We start from the raw sequence: 20,131 nt of genomic DNA, 5'->3' as shown, positions 1-20,131 counted from the left end.
ACACCTGAACATCAGCAGGAGAGGACTCTTTAAAGTAGAGACACTACATACTGATATACACCTGAACATCAGCAGGAGAGGACTCTTTAAAGTAGAGACACTACATACTGATATACACCTGAACATCAGCAGGAGGGGACTCTTTAAAGTAGAGACACTACATACTGATATACACCTGAACATCAGCAGGAGGGGACTCTTTAAAGTAGAGACACTACATACTGATATACACCTGAACATCAGCAGGAGGGGACTCTTTAAAGTAGAGACACTACATACTGATATACACCTGAACATCAGCAGGAGGGGACTCTTTAAAGTAGAGACACTACATACTGATATACACCTGAACATCAGCAGGAGGGGACTCTTTAAAGTAGAGACGCTACATACTGATATACACCTGAACATCAGCAGGAGGGGACTCTTTAAAGTAGAGACACTAGGCTCCAGGTGCTTGTATTCCATGTTTTTATTCCTCAGATGAAGGGAATCTGCTGATATAAAGTTAACTGGTGCAGAGATAAAGCGAGCAACACTCCTCATAATCTCTGTAGTGACATTTCTCATCCTGAAACACACACAGGTGACACTAGAGACCACTTTAAATCTGTTATTCTCCCATATGTCACAGAGCTGATCCACTGTCTGCTCCTAAATCCATCTTTAAACAAACAGTCATGCTAGAAATCTGTCTCAAAAAGCTCCAGTTTCATATTTTTTTTGTCTGTTTCTGCTCTGTGTTATGAGCTTAAAGGATGTCGTATAGCATTGTTTTTGCATGATGGAATAAAGGATTTAGTGGCTTTAGGAACGAGAAGACGTGTTTTGAGTCAGGTTGGCATCCATCTGTGCAGCTGCAGAGGAGCGGTGGGATGAGGAAGAGACGGGGATCACTGAAGTGTGATCCGTTACGCAATCAACACCATCAGGACAAACATCAGAGCGGAGAAACACGGAGATACTGACAGTTTATCATGTTCAGAGTCCATGAAAACAGAGGTGGATCATCAGTCCTTGGAGAGGAGTCGATGTGTTAGATTGTATTTTTCTCAAAGGATGTTTTGCAGAGAAGTCGACTGTTGATTTTCTCAAGATCTACCAACGATCTCTCATGAATAGAGCCATAAATTAGTCTAAGAAGTGCCTACCAAGTTCACAGAGCCAAATTTGACGTCTCCAAAAACTCAAACTCCAAAAACTCAAACATATTCCATTATAAAAGCAGAAAGCAGAAATACCAGCAAATCCTCACATGTGTTTTGGCTTGAAAATTACTTTAAAATGTTTGCTTAATCATTCTCAATTTGTCAAAAAACTCAACAACTACGTCCACAGACCTGAACCGCTATTCGTCATTATTAGACAAGGACCATGCTTAAAAACACATTATGATAAGATGGTTTATGCCAGACTATTTTGTCTTGACTCAAAACATTAAATATATCACACCAACCATTTGAATTCAAATTCAAAGCATGCATCAACATACAGTCCAAGTTAAGCTATGTGTGTATAACAGTTTAACATTATAATTCATTTCAATTCTATTTTGTGTTGACAAGACAGTCGTGCTGGGAGGTATACCGCTTCATACCGAGTACCGTGAACTTTTTACCGTGATGTATTTTACATAAACCGAAATACCGTTGAAAAAGTGGCGAAGGGGACTCGTATCACTCACTGAAACGCATGCTGGGTACAGCGCCAAGCGTAGTAGCAGTAGCATAACATGTGAAGCTGAATGTAAAGATGGACGCTGAAGAGAGAGAGAAGGAGATGGAGATATGACGCACAAGAAGAACGTAGTAGAGGAGGTCTGTCGTTTGGAGGTTTTTCCGATTGAAAAAATCTGACAAACAAACATTTATTGCAAATGTTGTCGAATTTAAAAATTGTAGCCCGAGGAGGTAACACAACCTCAACAGGAAGCATTTATTGGAGTACGAAGAATGTATGAAACACGATCTGCTTCAACGAGCAGTGCTGGGGAAATGTCTAAAGTAGAGTTGAGTCACAAGTCGCCTGAATACGCATTTGTTCTGCCTATAGGCAAAGCAAAAGATGGAAAGAGATCACAAACACGATATTATTGTATCTCCAAAGAGATATCTCCCACTACATACAGTAGAAAAAAGGGGGGCTTCAGGTCGATGATCAAACCCTGGGAGCCAAGCTACGTGTTGCCGGGCGGAAATACCCTAACCCATGATATACGTTTTTTGTCAGGTTGCAAAATAACTACTTATCAATAATGCACAAACAAAGGCCTCTGAGGAAGCAGGTCACTTTGACTAGTAGAATTAGGAACGTCCTGTACGCAGTGTGACAACAGAGCTCAGAAACACGGCTGAAAACAACATGTTTTTTGTTTGCAATGGCTTGGAAACAGAGTTGTTATATTTTGTTGATAAATGCTACTGCGTCAAGTTATTATCTGCAGATCTATTAACGTGTTCTAAACAAGTTGCATAAATAGTGCAAGAAAATAGTAAAAAACTGCCAAACACAAGCTCAAACAGCCCAACGTGAAGTGCTTGTTATGCTCGATCAACATGCAAAACTCAACTGTATTATGTGTATTAAAGCATGAAGGAGAGAAACTGAAGCATGTCACATTTCAGAAGCAAGAAGCAGGACATTTTGGTGCGTTTGCCTGAAGAAAGGACTGACAAAATGTTGCTGATTCAGTTTAAATTGATCAAATTATTACTGCAACCCAAAAAGAATAACCAAGGCCTGAACTGCATTGCCTTCACGATAATAAATGATGATTGTGCAACTATTATCTTTGTAATTACTCCTGATGATTAGCAGGATATACATTATTTCACTGTCTTTCACAAAAGCAGGAAAGAAACCGAATTGAAAACTGCTGACGTGCCGCTGTTTTATAACTAATACAATCTCAAGATGCAATTATTGCTCATCTCCTGCTGGATGCTCATATCGTGGACCTGTGTGTGTGTGTGTGTGTGTGTGTGTGTGTGTGTGTGTGTGTGTGTGTGTGTCGCAGCAGTAGAAACCTAATGTTTGGCGGCCCGACATTTAGAGAGGGGAGGCTTTACTTTTAATTTAGGTGAAGAGAGGGGTTAATATGCAACACACACACACTCTCTTTCTCGTTTATTCATTCTCGTTTTTAGTGTGTGTGTTTCTTCCTTTTCTTATTCGTGCACACGCACAGGTTTAAATGTAAACACAGAGAACGTGTACGCGCATAGAAAAACCTGCACAACCTCCATGTCATGGACGACACACACACACACACACACACACACACACACACACACACACACACACACACACACACACACACACACACACACACACACACACACACACACACACACACACACACACACACACACACACACACACACACACACACACACACACACACACACACACCTACACACACACACACACACACACACCACACACACACACCCACACACACACACACACACACACACACACACACACACACACACACACACACACACCCCCCTCTCTCTCTCTGAGCAGCGTTAGTCAATAGAGTCAGATACATAAACCACCCACCAGTCACCCAAAGCATCAGCTTTTCTCTGCAGCAACACACAACCTGCAGCATCATTAAAATACACTCACTGAAATCACATCCAAACACCCAGAAATCAGAGAGGGATTCTGGGTAAACATCTGATCAGCATGTTGGTGATACGGAGGTGTAATAGAGTCAGTGGGAGGCAGAATCAGTGTTTCTGACAGGAATAAACCCACTGATGGAGGTACAGCAGAGAAAATGCGCACCAAAGTCACCAAATGTGCTTCCGCCAGCTGCAACACGGCTGTTAAAACTGATATTCTACATTATGGCGGAGGTGTATCTCATGTGTAAAGCGGTCCGAACATGACAGGCAGCGGTGTCACATTTTAAAGGCTACAGTTGGACTTAATTAATCAATTACGGATGCTTACAGGTGTTAATTTGCGCCGTTTGATGCGGATTTAGAGGCTTTAAAGAAGTGTTTGATGTCTCTTACCTTCAAAGGGAGACTGTCTCTCTCCGTGTGCATAGAAAAAAATAAAAATAAAACTGCGTTTGCTCCAAATGTAAGGTTAGTCCCCCTCTCCCCGGGGTGTCGCGCACCTCATGTGCGGAGGATTCTCACTCTGAGATCTCTGCTCACTCCGTGTCTGTCTGTCTCCACATCTCGCGAGAGTTCCTCCTTCTCACGCCTCCTTATGCTCTCTCTCTTTCTCACTCTCTCTCCTTAGAAAACACAGACCTGAAGCTACAGGTGTTAGAAATATTCTTACAATGCTAAATATCCACACAATTTCTTTTTTAAAGCTGCAACAAAACCACCACCAAATCTCACTTTCTTTCAAAAATATATATATGCTATGTCTTTCTGCATTTCAGGGGGAATCTGCTTTCTACTCCTCTGCATTTAATTCACAGTTATAGTTATCATATTTTACCATGAAAAACACGCAATAAGTGCATAAAATGTTGGGTAGTATTGGTATCTACTGCATCGTAAACATGGTGGACAAAGTACTCCTTTATGCAATTTGTCAAAAACATCACCTCTTTTCACCCTCTGTCTGAAACCAGAGCCCAGTCTGCTCTGATTGGTTAGCTGGCCGGCTCTGTTGTTGATTGGTCAACCGCTTAGAGATGTCACGCCCCTTAGCCTATCACGTACAATGTGTTGGAGCGCTAGCCAATAGGAGCGTGAGTGTTACATAGTGATGTCACTATGTTCTGGAACTTTGGGATTTTAGCCTTTGCAGACCATTGACATGCACTAAAACCTATAGAACACACTACAGGGAGGGGAAACTCTAAAAACGTAAGAATAATTCTTTAACATATCTTCTTTTTTGCTTTCTTGCATCAAATGAATAGTTATATGGTAATATTTCCAATGCCAATCAGACAAGAACTTCATTAAATGTGAGGCATTTTTATTGTTCTGTAGCAACAAAATGAAATTCCTTAACTTAACTTTGGTCGAGTGTCTCGATTTTCTGTTTCATACTTCTACTTAGTAATGGAGAAAGTACTCTGATCCTTATTTAATGATAAAAACCTCCAAAAATACCAGTAAAAGTTATATTTTTATTACAGTAATATACAGTGAATGTAATGCACTAAATTCACTGCATGTACTGTACCAAGGGGAATGAATGGAAGTGTGTGTGTGTGTGTGTGTGTGTGTGTGTGTGTGTGTGTGTGTGTGTGTGTGTGTGTGTGTGTGTGTGTGTGTGTGTGAGAGAGAGAGTCGGTATCCAAGGGACACACTGATTCAATTACAGGAGCATCATGTGGAGATGAATGGAAAAAAGGGGGAGAGAGACAAGAGAGGAAAAAAGCAAGGAAACATGGAAAGGAAACAAGGAAAGAATCAAAGGAGGGAGGAAAGGAAAAAAGGAGGGAGGAAAGGAGGCGCATATTGATGAAAAAGGTGAGAGAAGAAGAAGAGGAGGAAATAACGAGATGAGAGCTGTTCATCTGTAAGAGTGTGTGACATTTTCCAGAACAAACGCTCGTTGAGGTGAAAGCGACACGTGTGTGTGTGTGTGGTGGTGTGTGTGTGTGTGTGTGTGTGTGTGTGTGTGTGTGTGTGTGTGTGTACATTTGGCTGCAATAGATTAATCTGAGTTTAACCATGTGTCTACACACACACACACACACACACACACACACACACACACACACACACACACACACACACACACACACACACTGACGCTGGTATGCTACCATATAAGCAGAAGTCACTTGCATTTCCATAATGAATGAGCTTCAGTGAGAAGTGTGTGTGACTTATATCTGTGTTTCACTTTCATTCTTACTTAAACTTAACATAAATGCATATTGAAGTCACATTGTTGCCATGTTTGACATGTTCAAAGTCATTAAAGGACTGATATTTTGAATATATATTTATGTTTGATATGTTTTAACAACATAAAAGTTGAATGAATGACTAATTAGTGAATTAAAACTTGTGTAAGTGTCATGCTTGATCCTGATTGGCCAGCAGTGCAGAACATGCAGACATTAAACTGACATATAAGGTGATTACAAGGTAGGAAAAGGACATATTATTGCACATCCACTCCTTTTGTATATATGTAATCATTACATTAGCTAAGCTGATGCTTTATCTCTCCCTATTGGTCAAACTCTGCATTACATCCTCTGCAGCTGTTTCTACAAAGTTTCTATTTATTTAAATCTCTATATCCCTTCTCCTCCTGCAGATATTCCCCTGTGTGTGTGTGTGTGTGTGTGTGTGTGTGTGTGGTGTGTGTGTGTGTGTGTGTGTGTGTGTGTGTGTGTGTGTGTGTGTGTGTGTGTGTGTGTGTGTGTGTGTGTGTGTGTGTGTGTGTGTGTACCGTCACATATTAATGATATTACTGGAAACATTAGACAGCCTTATTATCTGCTTCGCTGCATTAGCATTCAACCAAATCTAATGTTTCCCTCAACAACACACACACACACACACACACACACACACACACACACACACACACACACACACACACACCACACACACACCACACACACACACACACACACCATGCTAACTGACAGCTAATCTATTAGCGTCGGTGCTCAGATGCCTCCTATCCTCCCTTACTTAACTTCTCATTTTCTACACCTGTGCTTGATAACAGTTATTATTTACAACGCATTCATTCCCTCAGTTTCAGATCTGTTCCCTTCTCTCTCCTCCTCTCCTGTTCCCTTCTCTCTCCTCCTCTCCTTTTCCCTTCTCTCCTTCTTCACCTCTCCTGTTCCCTTCTCTCCTTCTTCACCTCTCCTGTTCCCTTCTCTCCTTCTTCACCTCTCCTGTTCCCTTCTCTCCTTCTTCACCTCTCCTGTTCCCTTCTCTCTCCTCCTCTCCTGTTCCCTTCTCTCTCCTCCTCTCCTGTTCCCTTCTCTCTCCTCCTCTCCTGTTCCCTTCTCTCCTTCTTCACCTCTCCTGTTCCCTTCTCTCTTCACCTCTAAATGAAGCTCAATCAGAAAACTGTTTTCATGCTCACTAAATAATGAATACTTCACTCTGGTATGAGTTTCACAGTTACTTGAAGAATATGAAATAAAAGTATAAATGCATATATACCTGCATTTATACTTTTTAGAGGAGAGGATTTGCATTGTTTGTTTTGCATGTTGCCGGTGATGTGCTTGCTTTTTCTTTTTGTTAATGTTAATGTTTATTGCATGTGGAATGATGTATTGTAATGCATGCAGCATGGGTGCAAAAAAGAAATGCCCATAGGCTGCGGCACAATCCTATTTTTCATCTTGACTTTGTCTTAAATCTGGTGAAATAAATATACAAATGATCTGGCATTTAAATATACTTCAAGTACAAAAACTAAAAATACTTATTTTTCAGAATAGTAATGTTAAACCAGTGGATTATTATTACTACTGTCTTTAATTTAATCCATAATAATATTTGTATTTCTTAGCGTATTTATATTTTGTGTTAATAATAAAAGTACAGATTTTGTTTTACTGGACGCCCCTCCCCCCCTCAACCTCCGAGGGAAGATAACAACATAAAAATATTATATTGTAAATACAAATGGGTAACAATAAAAATATACTATAAATAATATTAAAAAAAAACATTAAACAAGAAAATAATTTATACATAATAATAAAGGCATACAATAAAGTATAATAAAAAATGCAATAAATAAAAAATGATAATAATTGAAATAAATACATAACAAGTAATATAATAACAATGAAAACAATACAAATAAGAAATGATAATAATACTATATTTAAATTCAAATATTAAAACTAAATAAGAACAAAATAAAACATTTCAAAAATCAATAAAAGTCGTAGGTGTGGGTCTGATATACATGAAAATAACCCACTAACCCATCCTCTCTCCGGTCTGACAAGCTGCACATTAGGCCTGCATGTGTGTGTGTGTGTGTGTGTGTGTGTGTGTGTGTGTGTGTGTGTGTGTGTGTGTGTGTGTGTGTGTGTGTGTGTGTGTGTGTGTGTGTGTGTGTGTGTGTGTGTGTAGCCCTGTGGGATGTTTCTACAAGTGTGTAATCAGTTATAATTGACTTGGACTCACCCAACTAAACTACCTTATGCTATATAACCTTGGCAATCATTCAGCTCTGCACAAGCTGCATTACTTCTGCATACTTGCTGGATTATACTCTACCTTTCAAGCTGTGATCAGATTTTTAGCATTAATGTCATTACTGATATCAACACACTACTGGATATATTAAAAAGTAATTGTTTTTTACATGTCTTGCTGTTATATGTGGTAGTATAATGTGCAGCGTTTTTAATTAACCTCTGTATGTTATTATACATATTTGTATGTTATTCTAAATTTGAGTTTTAGACTCTAACGCAATCCAATTTTCCACCTGTGAATACATTAAGTGTTTCTAATCTGATTTCTGATGCTCATAATATATTTATAATGTGGCTTGCATATGTCTTTGTTATCAAAATGATCCCAATTAAGTAGAGGAGAATCCAAAGAGAGAGAGAGAGAGAGAGAGAGAACTAATACCAAACGTTAAAAAGCAGAAAGAAAACAGTATATATGGAGAGAGGAACATCCCTCTATCTGCAGTTTGATCTGGGTCAGCACCAGGAGTCTCCTCAGCGATGGTTCAGAGTTCATTAAATCTCGTTTGCAGTGATTATGGCGACAGCTGTCAGGAAGAGACGAGCCAAAGCGGCCCGTTATCGTCTGCTGCAGTCTGGGTTCCACTCGCTCCACAAAACGCTGACACTTCACGCTCCTGTCTTCCTCTGATTGTCCAAAACTGCACCGTACGCAATTTAGAGAGACATCCATTTCTCTCGAATACAGATGACTGCAGGTGTGTTCTGCTGATTATTGCAGATACCTTTCCAAAAGAGAAAGGTATCCTCATGCAAAAACCATGTCTATCAAGTCTCAAACAATCTCAAATCAACTCGAGGAACACTAAATCTCTCTCACAAAACAAAATTACTAGCCTCAGTCTAGGCATCAATTTAAGCAGTTTAATTTAAGCTTTGTTGGTTCCAGGTTTAATATGTGCAATAAGTTCATTTCAATACGTTTTGCAATAAACATTGAACCAGTCCGGCCCTCGACTAGTACCCATTTTTTTATTTTGGCCCACTGTGTATTTGAGTTTGACACCCCTGCTCTAGACCCTTTAGTACAGAACTTGGTCATGTAATAAAACTGTTTTAATTGGTTTAGGAAAATATCACAGTTTGGTTTACAATACATTCAGAAGTGGCTTTACTTGAGTACAGAAATAACGTAACAAATGGGACACAAACAGCAGTTTCATGCAAAATAAATGTTGCTTTTGGATCCATATAACCAACACATCTTCCTCCTTAATCAGATTGTGTTTCTTTCTTTGTCTTCTAGGTATTTTTTCACAACTGAAACCTCTCTTTTGTGATCACACTTTAGAACAAATAAAAACACTTTTGAAAGATTAGGCTCCATTCGACCCACATTAGGTCTAAAAACCCTTCTTAATTTGATTATTCTATCATAGAAAAAGATAAGATAAGATGAGATGTACTTTATTGATCCGTATTTGGGATTTTTTTGCAGCAGCATAAAAAGACAAGGCATTAGACATTAGAGAAATTAAAAGACTATAGAAATAAACAATTCAAAAGTAAACATCTCAAATAGAAATAACATAGCATTAAAAAAGTAGAAAATATACAGGTTGAAATATAAAGCAGGATATTATATATGCATTAAGTGTGTAAGAGTAAGAATAAGTTGCATACTGCAGCTTTGCTACCCCTTCCAGCCCTGTGTTGTGATCTCTGTATCTCTGAACACCCCTATAAATATATCATCTCTTCTCTGGGGGACACTCAGAGCTCCATATCTTCCGCAGAGGGCAGGGGTCGAAGGAAAAGGCTCTTAACTCCATGATGTCTTTACATAACCCCATAAAGCTGCTCTCTGGTGAATAAAAGACTTTGAACGCTGCAGGATTAGAAATGGCTTTCTCTTCCTCCTGTCTTTCTCCTTCAGATCTTTTTCTCTTCTGTCAGTCGTCCTCCATCTTTATCCCGTGTTCTCTCCGTGAGGTTATTGCGTGCAAAACCCCAAATTGCTGGATTACGGAAAAGTCACCTTGCCCTTTACTTCGGATGATCGACACATAGACACTTGCAGAGTCTTTCTTTTAAACACACACACACACACACACACACACACACACACACACACACACACACACACACACACACACACACACACACACACACACACACACACACACACACAGTACAGTATGACCCTGATGAAAGGAGGATAAATGAGAAAAGGTGATTTCATGGTGTGATTGTTTCCTCAATTCCAGTTGAAGTTCATTCAGGATTTGGTTATCTTTTTCTTTTTTGGAGATTAACTTCTGCAGGAAGATCTTTCCTATATATATCAAAGAACAATTGATATGATACCTTTGCGATCAGGAAAAACAATACACAAACATTTTCCTGAATGTACGTTTTTACTAAGAGTACAGTGGTTTTCTTTCAATGTCATTAAAAGATTCCTGATTTTTCCCATGTTGCGAAAAATCGATATTGAGTCACTCACCACCCATGTCAACATTAATTTGATCCACATGGTGTTTTTTTTTATTGAAGTTAATTGTAATTTTATAGTTTATAGTACTAACACATGTCCTGATATGTTGATCCATGCTATGATGTGTCTTTATGAATGTATGTTTAATAGAGACTCCGAATGACGCTGCTTTGTCCTTTATTTTACTCTAAATCAGACCATCATTTACACAATTAACCTAATTATTTATTAAAGAAGGCTTAAAACTAAAGATTGAGAACAAAAACTCACAATAGCAATGTCTACTGAGTTAATTAATCAAGTGAGAAGTCGTTCATTTTCTCATAGACTTCTATACAAGTTCATGTCCATATGCAACCAGAAGTGTTGCCCCCTGCTGGATATTAGAGAGAATGCATGTTTAAGGCACTTCCACATTGGCTTAGTAAGTTGTTTAACTGTCAAATATCTAGGTCAACAAACACACCTTTCCAGTTGAGAAGTAGGGGCAATTTTCTCATAGACTTCTATACAATATTGTAACTGGAGGAGTCGCCCCCTGCTGGATATTAGAAGGAATGCAGATTGAAGGCATTTCCTCATTGCTAACCCTTACAGACCCAGAGGTTGCCGTTTGATTTGAAAAGAAATAGTACACATGTCGTAGTATTACTTTAAACAAACGCTACTGTCTTTCTCCTCCTGCCATCTTTGATGTATACCATGTTGTTGCCTTCAATACCACTTTGTTTTAATTGATGTGGGTTTGGCGACATTAATCATGAGTAAGTGAGATTAATGTCGACCTCGATGATGGATGCCACCAGTCTGCAGGCACTGATTATGAAGCAGAGAATGGAGAAAATAGAGAGAAAGACACCTGGTAAACTGATGAGCTTCCTGTCCTAAAAACACCTTCATCCTCATCCTCCCACACTTTCATCCTGCCTGAGTCCGCGCTTCGAGTTTTAAAGTCGGGAGGAAGAGGAGGACTGTTATCACAAGATGAATGAAGTTACCATATTTTCATTTCCGCAAGGTGTGAGGACACATGCCGATGAAGAATGGAGAGAATGCGAGTGTGTGTGTGAGAAGAAACAGTAAGAATGAACAAGGAAAGATTTTGAGCTTTACTAAAATGCCTCCCTGGCAGAAATGATCTTATTGGCTGAGCTACTCAAGGTAGCTGAGAGCTGAAGCCGTGAAGAGCAATTTTTAGGATGAAGTGAATTAAGGTTAAAACACTATTTTCTGAAGCATTTGTTTTTAGAAGATGGAGAGCAATATCAACAACAATGGATACTAATAAAGTACTGCTTCCCCATTAGATGTTTGTGCATTTTCTACGTCCTTTTCCTAACATGTCACAATCAAAGCACGTCAAATAAGCTGCAGGAAAAACATGTTTTCAAGAGAAACAAACTCACTAAATCGAAGTATCATACAGTCCTGAATCATACAGTCCTGAATCCATGCAAATGCTCCACACTGCAGAGATTCCCTGACTTCTGCAGGATAGTGCTGAGATATACAAATGGCCTCCAGATGGCATGAAAGACTACAAACCTCATTCAACTCCTTTGACTTTTCTCTATGCTTAACATGGTCAAAGAAAGTTTAAATGCTGCAAAAACCACCTTACAATACTGATTTTTGGAGTAATTCAATGCACGACAATGGACAATATTGCACAGCTACGCAGTGCACTGAAAGTGCTTTGATTACATTGTGCATAGACTCAGGCAATTTGCTAAAACCATGCCTCAATACACAGATGATGGTTAATGGAATATGAAGTGCAACCCTACAGAGAGACAAAATACAATATGTCATACCTACTCTATACTTTCCAACAGAACAAACAACGCTTCATTTATCATCAGCTTGACAACATTCAAATCATGTGTGACTAAAACTGGTGCACATTTAGTGTGTGCGTGTGTGTGTGTTGGTGTGTGTGTGTGTGTGTGTGTGTGTGTGTGTGTGTGTGTGTGTGTGTGTGTGGTGTGTGTGTGTGTGTGTGTGTGTGTGTGTGTGTGTGTGTGTGTGTTTGTGTGTGTGTTTGTGTGTGTCCAAATCGTGGAAGCCCTACATACAGGTGTGTTGATATGTGATATGTGGTCACGGCCATACACTCCTTGTTTTCTGTGTTTTCCATAGGAACGCGTGACGGCAGCTGTGTTGTTCACATGTTGTTTTAGACATATTTGAATTTGAAAAGACCCTTAAAAGAGAGAGACACACACACAGAATGAGAGAGGTATATACATCCAGTGCAGTATATTTAAATCATAAACTCATACAAGGGACGCCACAGAGGAAGGAAGACAGGAAACTTATACTTAAGGTAGGTTTTCATAGTCATTTTTTATACGATTTGATTTCAGTTTACTCAAAATGCTTACGTCATAATGTCTTCTGCGTTTCTAGCGGAGGTTTGGGCTTGAGAATTCAAATATTTGGGCAAAAATATGCATTATAAAGTCGGCTTGAATTTATAGAGCAATAGGCATTTAACTGGTTACCATCTAGTGAAAGATTATTAGTGTTGCATTATGGGAAATGTAGGATTAAGCGATATTGAACCTCACAACAAATATACGAATTATTTTTCTTTGAAGCATTTTTAGCTTTGTAAATCACTGTCTCTGGATAAATATTTGACTATGTTCTGCAGATAGTCACTCACGTTGTCTGTTTGCTGCTACAGTAAGTCTAATTTGAGTCGTTTCAGTCTTTCCAAGCTCCGTTTGTCAATGGTTTTTGGATGGGTTACTGAAATAAGGTCTGTGGTTAACACAAGCTGGAGAGATTTTTATTCTACTACATAAAATACGTCAGTAAATACCAGAGGTGGGAGTAAGTCCTACATGTGCAAGTCATGAGCAAGTCTCCAGTCTTGACCTACAAGTATCAAGCAAGTCCCAAGTCACTGTGGTGAGAGTCAAGCAAGTCAAGTCAAGTCATTGCTCAGGTCAAGTCAAGTCAAGTCAAGTCATTGCTCAGGTCAAGTCAAGTCAAGTCATTGCTCAGGTCAAGTCAAGTCAAGTCAAGTCATACGAAATTCTGATGAGTAAGCCCAGTTTCCGCATTTAAATCAGTTGAAAGACAGTGGTTATGAAAATGGATTGAACCCACACTATGATCTTCATTACATACACAGTTAATCATTTGAAATCTAATTTAGACCGATGACAATCATATTAGATTCATATTAACCCTAGAACTGCAGACAATATAGCGAGGACTCAATCAAAAAGTCTGTTCAAAAAGGCAGAATTCCAGGTAAGAAAATCATATATGGCATTTGCCATTACACATATTTAATTTAAATGTCTGTTAACACTAGAACCGCCAACAGCGTCAGCACCTACAGAGATATCATTTTCAAATCATTTAATTTGTTCCTCTTCATAATATCCTTATAAACTAAGTAGGACGATTTAAAACTCAGTTAATTGGGTTAATTTAGAAATTGCTTCAGTTTATCATCATAACAGATCAAAAAGTTCAGATTCATTTTTACAATAAATCAAGGAATGATGCACTTCTACAAACAAAAACAACATAATTAAAACATTTAAACAAACTACTAAAAGTAGATGAACTACATTATTCAACAGTTTACAGTAACTTCTGATAATAACACAGGGGAAATAAACGAGGCATCTCTTTTCCTCTCTCTCTCTCTCTCTCTCTCTCTCTCTCTCTCTCTCTCTCTCTCTCTCTCTATCTCTATCTCTCTCTCTCTCTCTCTCTCTCTCTCTCTCTCTCTCTCTCTCTCTCTCTCTCTCTCTCTCTCTCTCTCTCTCCTGACAGCCCGTCAGTATCAGGGTTAGTCAAAATGAATCCCTTGGCGGTTCTAGTGTTCATTTACCGTTTTGTCTTCTCTTTGCAATGCTTAATCGATTTGAAACCAAGTCTAACGTAGCTTAAACTTAACGTTAGCTTTCTAGCTAACACAACACATTCACGCACCTTTCTCTGTGGGTTTTTTTTGTAGTGACGAATGAAGTTGGATGTTGTGGTGGTCGTGCCACTGATCTTTATGCTGCAGACCCTGCATACCGCTGTTCTCTTCTTATTATCGTCATCGACAACATAATCCTTGAATCCAAACTTCACTATTTTTGGAGTAACACTAGCCGCTGCCATGTTAACTGACACTCCTGCCGTCTAGTGGGTTGCCAGGTTTGCGCGCACGGCGCTATAATCACCCAATCACGTTTTTCGAAAAAACTAAACGTAATATCTCACTACAAAAACAAACGCAAATATTTAATTTTAAACAGTCAAGTCCTTTCAAGTCATCTGTCTCAAGCTTAAGTCAAGTCTCAAGTCATGAATACCAAGTCAAAGTCAAGTCAAGTCTTTTATCAATGTTAGTCAAGCAAGTCTCAAGTAAAAAAATATGCGACTCGAGTCTGACTCGAGTCAAGTCATGTGACTCGAGTCCCCACCTCTGGTAAATACCCTACTGTTGAATTTTAAATAAGCGGTTGCTCACAAGTGTCTAAATGAGACGACTAAACGTCATCACGCCCAACATTAGCTGCTTTTAGTCATGTGACCGTGCTGTAGTTCCTTTATATTTGTTTACATTGGCTTTTATTTCTGTTTGAAATGTGTGTGATGTGTCCTGTTATTATGTTTGTTCCTTTCAGGACACCACGTGGTCTGTGTTTTGTTTTTATGTTAACCTTAAATGTATGCCTCATGTGGTTATTGTATTCATGTTTCTGTGGTCTTAATTTTAACTTTTGACTTGTGAACCACTTTTTGAAAATCTATTTATGTGAAAGGTGCTATAATAAATAAACGTATTATTATTATTATTATTATTATTATTATTATTATTATTATTATTATTATTATTATTATTATTATTATTATTATTATTATTATTATAGCCTAACGTTAGCTTTTAACTTCTAAGAGATTGCCTTAACACTTCAAAAATCACAAAAGTGTAGTTAAAGGTGGGGTAGGTAATTCACTTCAGAAACGCTTTTTGTTATATTACATGGAATGCTCTTAACATCCCGATAGCAATGAATATATGAAATGCTTTGACAATAAATACATAAAAACTAATCTCGTGCCCTCATTGGTCATGTGCGCGTTCGTGTGTGTTAGAGGAGGGGCTCTGTAAGGAAGTCTGAAGGAAGGGGCAGATTTTTTTCGGCTGCGTTCTTTCAAATTCTAGCACACTCGAGCTGGTTTCTCCATTCTTACCTACCCTACCTTTAAGATGTGGAGATTATTTTGCAAACAACGATTGTTCGCCACAGAGAATATTTTTCTGCAATATCCCAAAAGCCAATTCAAAATTCCCATGTTTTCCCTTTTCGTTGAGGGAACCAGGGTGAAGCTAACTAGGCCTACAAATAAATGGAAATAAATACTTGAATATATCTCTTTTTCTCCTCCAGATATGGAAGTTAACTCTTCCTCCACCAATGAGTCCCTTCCTCAGCCTTACTTTACATTTGGCATCGAGTGCTACGTCGTCATGCCAGGCTTCTTTCACTTCATCTCATATGGCATTACCTTCATCCTCCTCCTCGTCCCTCTCTGCATCTTCGTCCTCTACCTGGGTCTCCAACGATGGCGTCAGCAGAGCTCCACGTCTTCAACAGCCTCAACGAACAGTCACTCGGACATCGTCACTTTCCACATGGTCGTCATGGAGCTACTTGATTTCTTAGGGTTCAATCTCTGCGTCTATGCTGTCTATGTGGAGAATTACAAAATGTTATCTGTCGGGTTCGTTATTTGGTGTTTTGCCTGGTATGTACAGAATAGTTTTCACATCCTGACCTGTGTGGAGCGTTATCTGGCTGTCGTGCATCCCGTCACCTACCTGAATCTGAAAGGACAGAGAGGGGTCAGAATCAGAAACATCTGCATTGTGTGTGTTTGGCTGCTTAGCTTTGCAATGTCATATCTACCTCCTAACCTCTCAATGGTCTTTGATCTCGGGCTGATGATTTTCTCCTTGATCGTTGTTTCCTTCTTCAGCCTTTCTGTTCTCTGCGTTCTGATTCGTCCAGGGCCAGGGGAGCAGGGCGGGGACAGGACGATAGTTGACCAATCAAAGCGCAGGGCTTTCTTCACCATAGTGGCCATACTGGGAGTGCTGTTGGTCAGGTGTTTTGTTAGTCTTGTTAAGGTTGTATTTGATTTGTCAGACCAACCTGAGGATTGTGTTTTGATTACGGCCGAAGTCTGGTTCACTCTCCCCAGCAGTCTGGTGTTACCTCTGCTGTTTCTTCACAGAGCAGGGAAATTAGCCTGTTGTAAGAACAACAACAAATAAGAATATGAATTCACTTAGAGTTGCATGAAATCCCTGTTTTTGGTTTGGTCTTCGCCAGTTCCAGAGACTTCGTAAGGGTTGGCATTGGGGAGTTAGGGTTAGGGTCAAAAAGACTCACCACACAAGAAAATACAGTGGTTTACTTTAAAATAACTGATTATATGACATTTAGTTAACGTTTTTGGTTAGAATAACTAGGGAAATGGCGTTATTATTGTATGGATGTTATGCAACAAACAAGTAAATGTTGGCTTGTGGTTTCACGGTCCCATACTGACTTTTTTGCTTTGTATACTTCATGTACACATTCAGCTGGGCTATATAATGTTGCATTGTTTATATATGAATTATAGTGCATTATTTTCCGTAGATGTTTGTTTTAACATTATATAAAAAACATCATGAATTAATTTAAGTTGCTGTATTGTGAGTTTTCTGTAAAAAATGAAAAGGGGTTTGAATGGTTTGAGGAGTAAAGAGTGCTATAACAAATATAGCATGTTATTATGTTACATTATGCACAATATATAACGCATATTAATACCTTTTTCAATATAATTATACCATTGAAATGATTTATAGCAAATATATTATACTGTTTATGCAACACACTCTCACTCCCTAAGCGTCCAGGAGCGACGCTTGGTCAGGGTCCCGTGGCGTGCAGTTGTGACGCGCCGAGGCTCCTTCAGCTTCATAAACGGACGCAAAGAGCTTTCAACTGATTGCAATGTATTCCCATCGGCGTCGGTATTTGACGCTTAGGGAAGCACGGCATTCGTTTGTGTCGGAGGCTGTTAAAGGCAATGTGAGCGTCCATTCCCATTGGATAACGGAGAATTGTACACCCGGAAGTAAGTATTCCCCTTACTGTATTGATTTGACAGTGATATCTCCACTACTCATCAACTCAAAAACACCAGATTATCCTTGTTAATTAAACGACATTGATAGGTTTTAGTGTGTGTACAATGCTTTTGTCACGTTTTCCCCTTCAATTCTGAGAAACAAGTCGTTTTCTATGAGTTTTGGATGGCCGAAGACATTACATTACCCACAATCCTCTGTAGCAACCAGAGACTGTATAAAACAATTAAATAATACACTATTCCGAGTGTGCTTGCTTTTCTTTTTGAAAGTCATCACATAACGGCATTGTAATACACGTTTCGGCTGCGTTAAATATGACATATCTGCCGTAGTTAACTCTGCCCTGATGACAAGACTTCTAGACAAACAGGAACTGCCGCCAAAACTGAAAACTTGACGTGGATCTTAAATATATAAGCAATTAAACAACATCTTACATTTCTTTTCACACAATACGTCTCCTTGCAGTATCAACACTAATTCGGCTGACTTTTATATTTGATCCAATTGGTAGATAGGCTGTATTTACACCATAACGGTGCACAGCTGATAGAAAGGGACACCTACTGGTTAAAGCACGTTATTGCATTTTATAATTGTATTATTAGATATTAATAGGAGGATGTGCAAAACAGACAAACTAATAAGGCTTTATTTAAACATTAAAGAATACCTTAGGTTAAGGTCTTCTTTTGAATAAGAAAAAAGCTTTGGGGGTATAGAAGATGAATATGGAGGGATGAAACCCTCTTTGATGGTCACACATGCAGAGCACACAGCACACACAGTGACATTTGTATCTACAGATAAATATTAAGCCTGACAAAGTACTTAACGTCTAATATATTGCTTTCCTGCCATGTTAACTATGTTTAAGCACTTATTTTAACTGATATTATACATGTTAAGGAATAATTCTTCTAGATATCTAACCTTTTGCTCTGTGACGTTTTATGATCTACTCTGACGTCTGTTATCTCCTTTAAGGAAAGGCCTTGGTGCCATATGTGTTGTTGTCACCAGTTTGTGACCGGTCAACTTGTCTGGCACGAAGGGTAATTGTTGTGAGAACGCTGAGGCACTTCTTTATCGGTGTTTGTGGACTCTAAGATGTGAAATCTTTGAGGCCATGAGTGTCGGACACAGGTGGCTCAGTGTTCCCAGCTGTTTAGTCTACTCCTTCAGAGATGTTGATTACTCTCTGTGAACCAGTTAAAAGGTCTAGCATAGAGAGAGGCTCTTCAGAATTGACGTGGCAACTCTACCGTGTAGTCAGAATCTCTGACTCTTTGATTTGTGATGTGAATCCTCCGGCCGAATACTCTGAATAAACCCATCAGTGTTTGACATCAAAGCTCCAGCTCTCACCGTGTCTCCTTCCTGAGTCGGTGACTCCATGCATTGCTACACAGAAGTTTTCTCCACAATACATATGTATTATACTCTTATAAAATGTATGTAGATAGTATAAGAAATGTGCAGAATATGACAATGTAATGGTGGAGGTACACACATATTTTTCATTTAATTTCAAACCTTTATTTAACCAGATGGTCCCATTGAGATCATAGATCTCTTTTTCAAGGGAGACCTGCAGCATATAGGTTCCACATGAAACATAAAACAATAAAGGACATCATACATTATATTTACAGGATACATTTACATAGTTATAGACATTTACAAGTAGCCATAGTATCAACGAGCATTTCATTTAGCCTAGCTTTAAAAACATGCAGAGGAATGAGATTGCTCAGTTTCAATTCTTGCTGAAGATTATTCCAAGCAAGTGGAGCTGCGCACATAAAAGCTGTCTTACCTAAGACAGTCCTTGCTCTTGGCACATCTAACAATACTACATCATGCGATCTCAGACAATAGCTGCTTGCAACTCTCTGTGTTATCAGAGAGCAGATATAATACGGGAGTTTACCCAACAAAGCATTATAAATAAACGTGTACCAATGACTGAGCCTCCGTACAGTAAGTGATGGCAAACCTGCCTTGGCATACAGGGTACGGTGATGTGTAAGTGCTTTACAGTTTGTGACAAATCTCAGTGCGCTATGATAGGCGGCATCTAACTTGTTCAGGCAATGGGCAGGTGCATTCATATACAACAAATCCCCATAGTCCAGCACAGGTAAAAAGGTCAGAGTTTATTGATAGATGTCTTGTAATGCACTGTTGAGGAACCTGCGACCCAAGTTTTTCATTCATTGCATAACTACACCGTAGTTGTGTATAATATGATATGTCAATAAACCTTAGAAAATCTTGAAATCTTGAATGGGATGTGCAAAATAGTCATTATATACAGTCTTTAATTAACTATTAG

The 20,131-nt window shown here is 39.0% G+C and overlaps 1 protein-coding gene across 1 annotated transcript in view; it reads right to left on the bottom strand.

Moving 5' to 3' along the window:
- The window catches only part of LOC117494634 (short transient receptor potential channel 5-like), a gene marked incomplete at its 3' end in the record, with an annotated part of 63,200 nt that extends 59,068 nt beyond the window's left edge, over window positions 1–4,132 (bottom strand). The window contains 1 exon segment of the mRNA XM_034145567.1: window positions 4,029–4,132.
- Between the last annotated feature and the right edge of the window lie 15,999 nt (window positions 4,133–20,131).

Source organism: Trematomus bernacchii, unplaced genomic scaffold, assembly GCF_902827165.1.
Source record: "Trematomus bernacchii unplaced genomic scaffold, fTreBer1.1, whole genome shotgun sequence".
Taxonomy (NCBI): domain Eukaryota; kingdom Metazoa; phylum Chordata; class Actinopteri; order Perciformes; family Nototheniidae; genus Trematomus; species Trematomus bernacchii.
The sequence above is the reverse complement of the archived record's forward strand: the minus strand, read 5'-3'. Positions and strand labels throughout refer to the sequence as shown.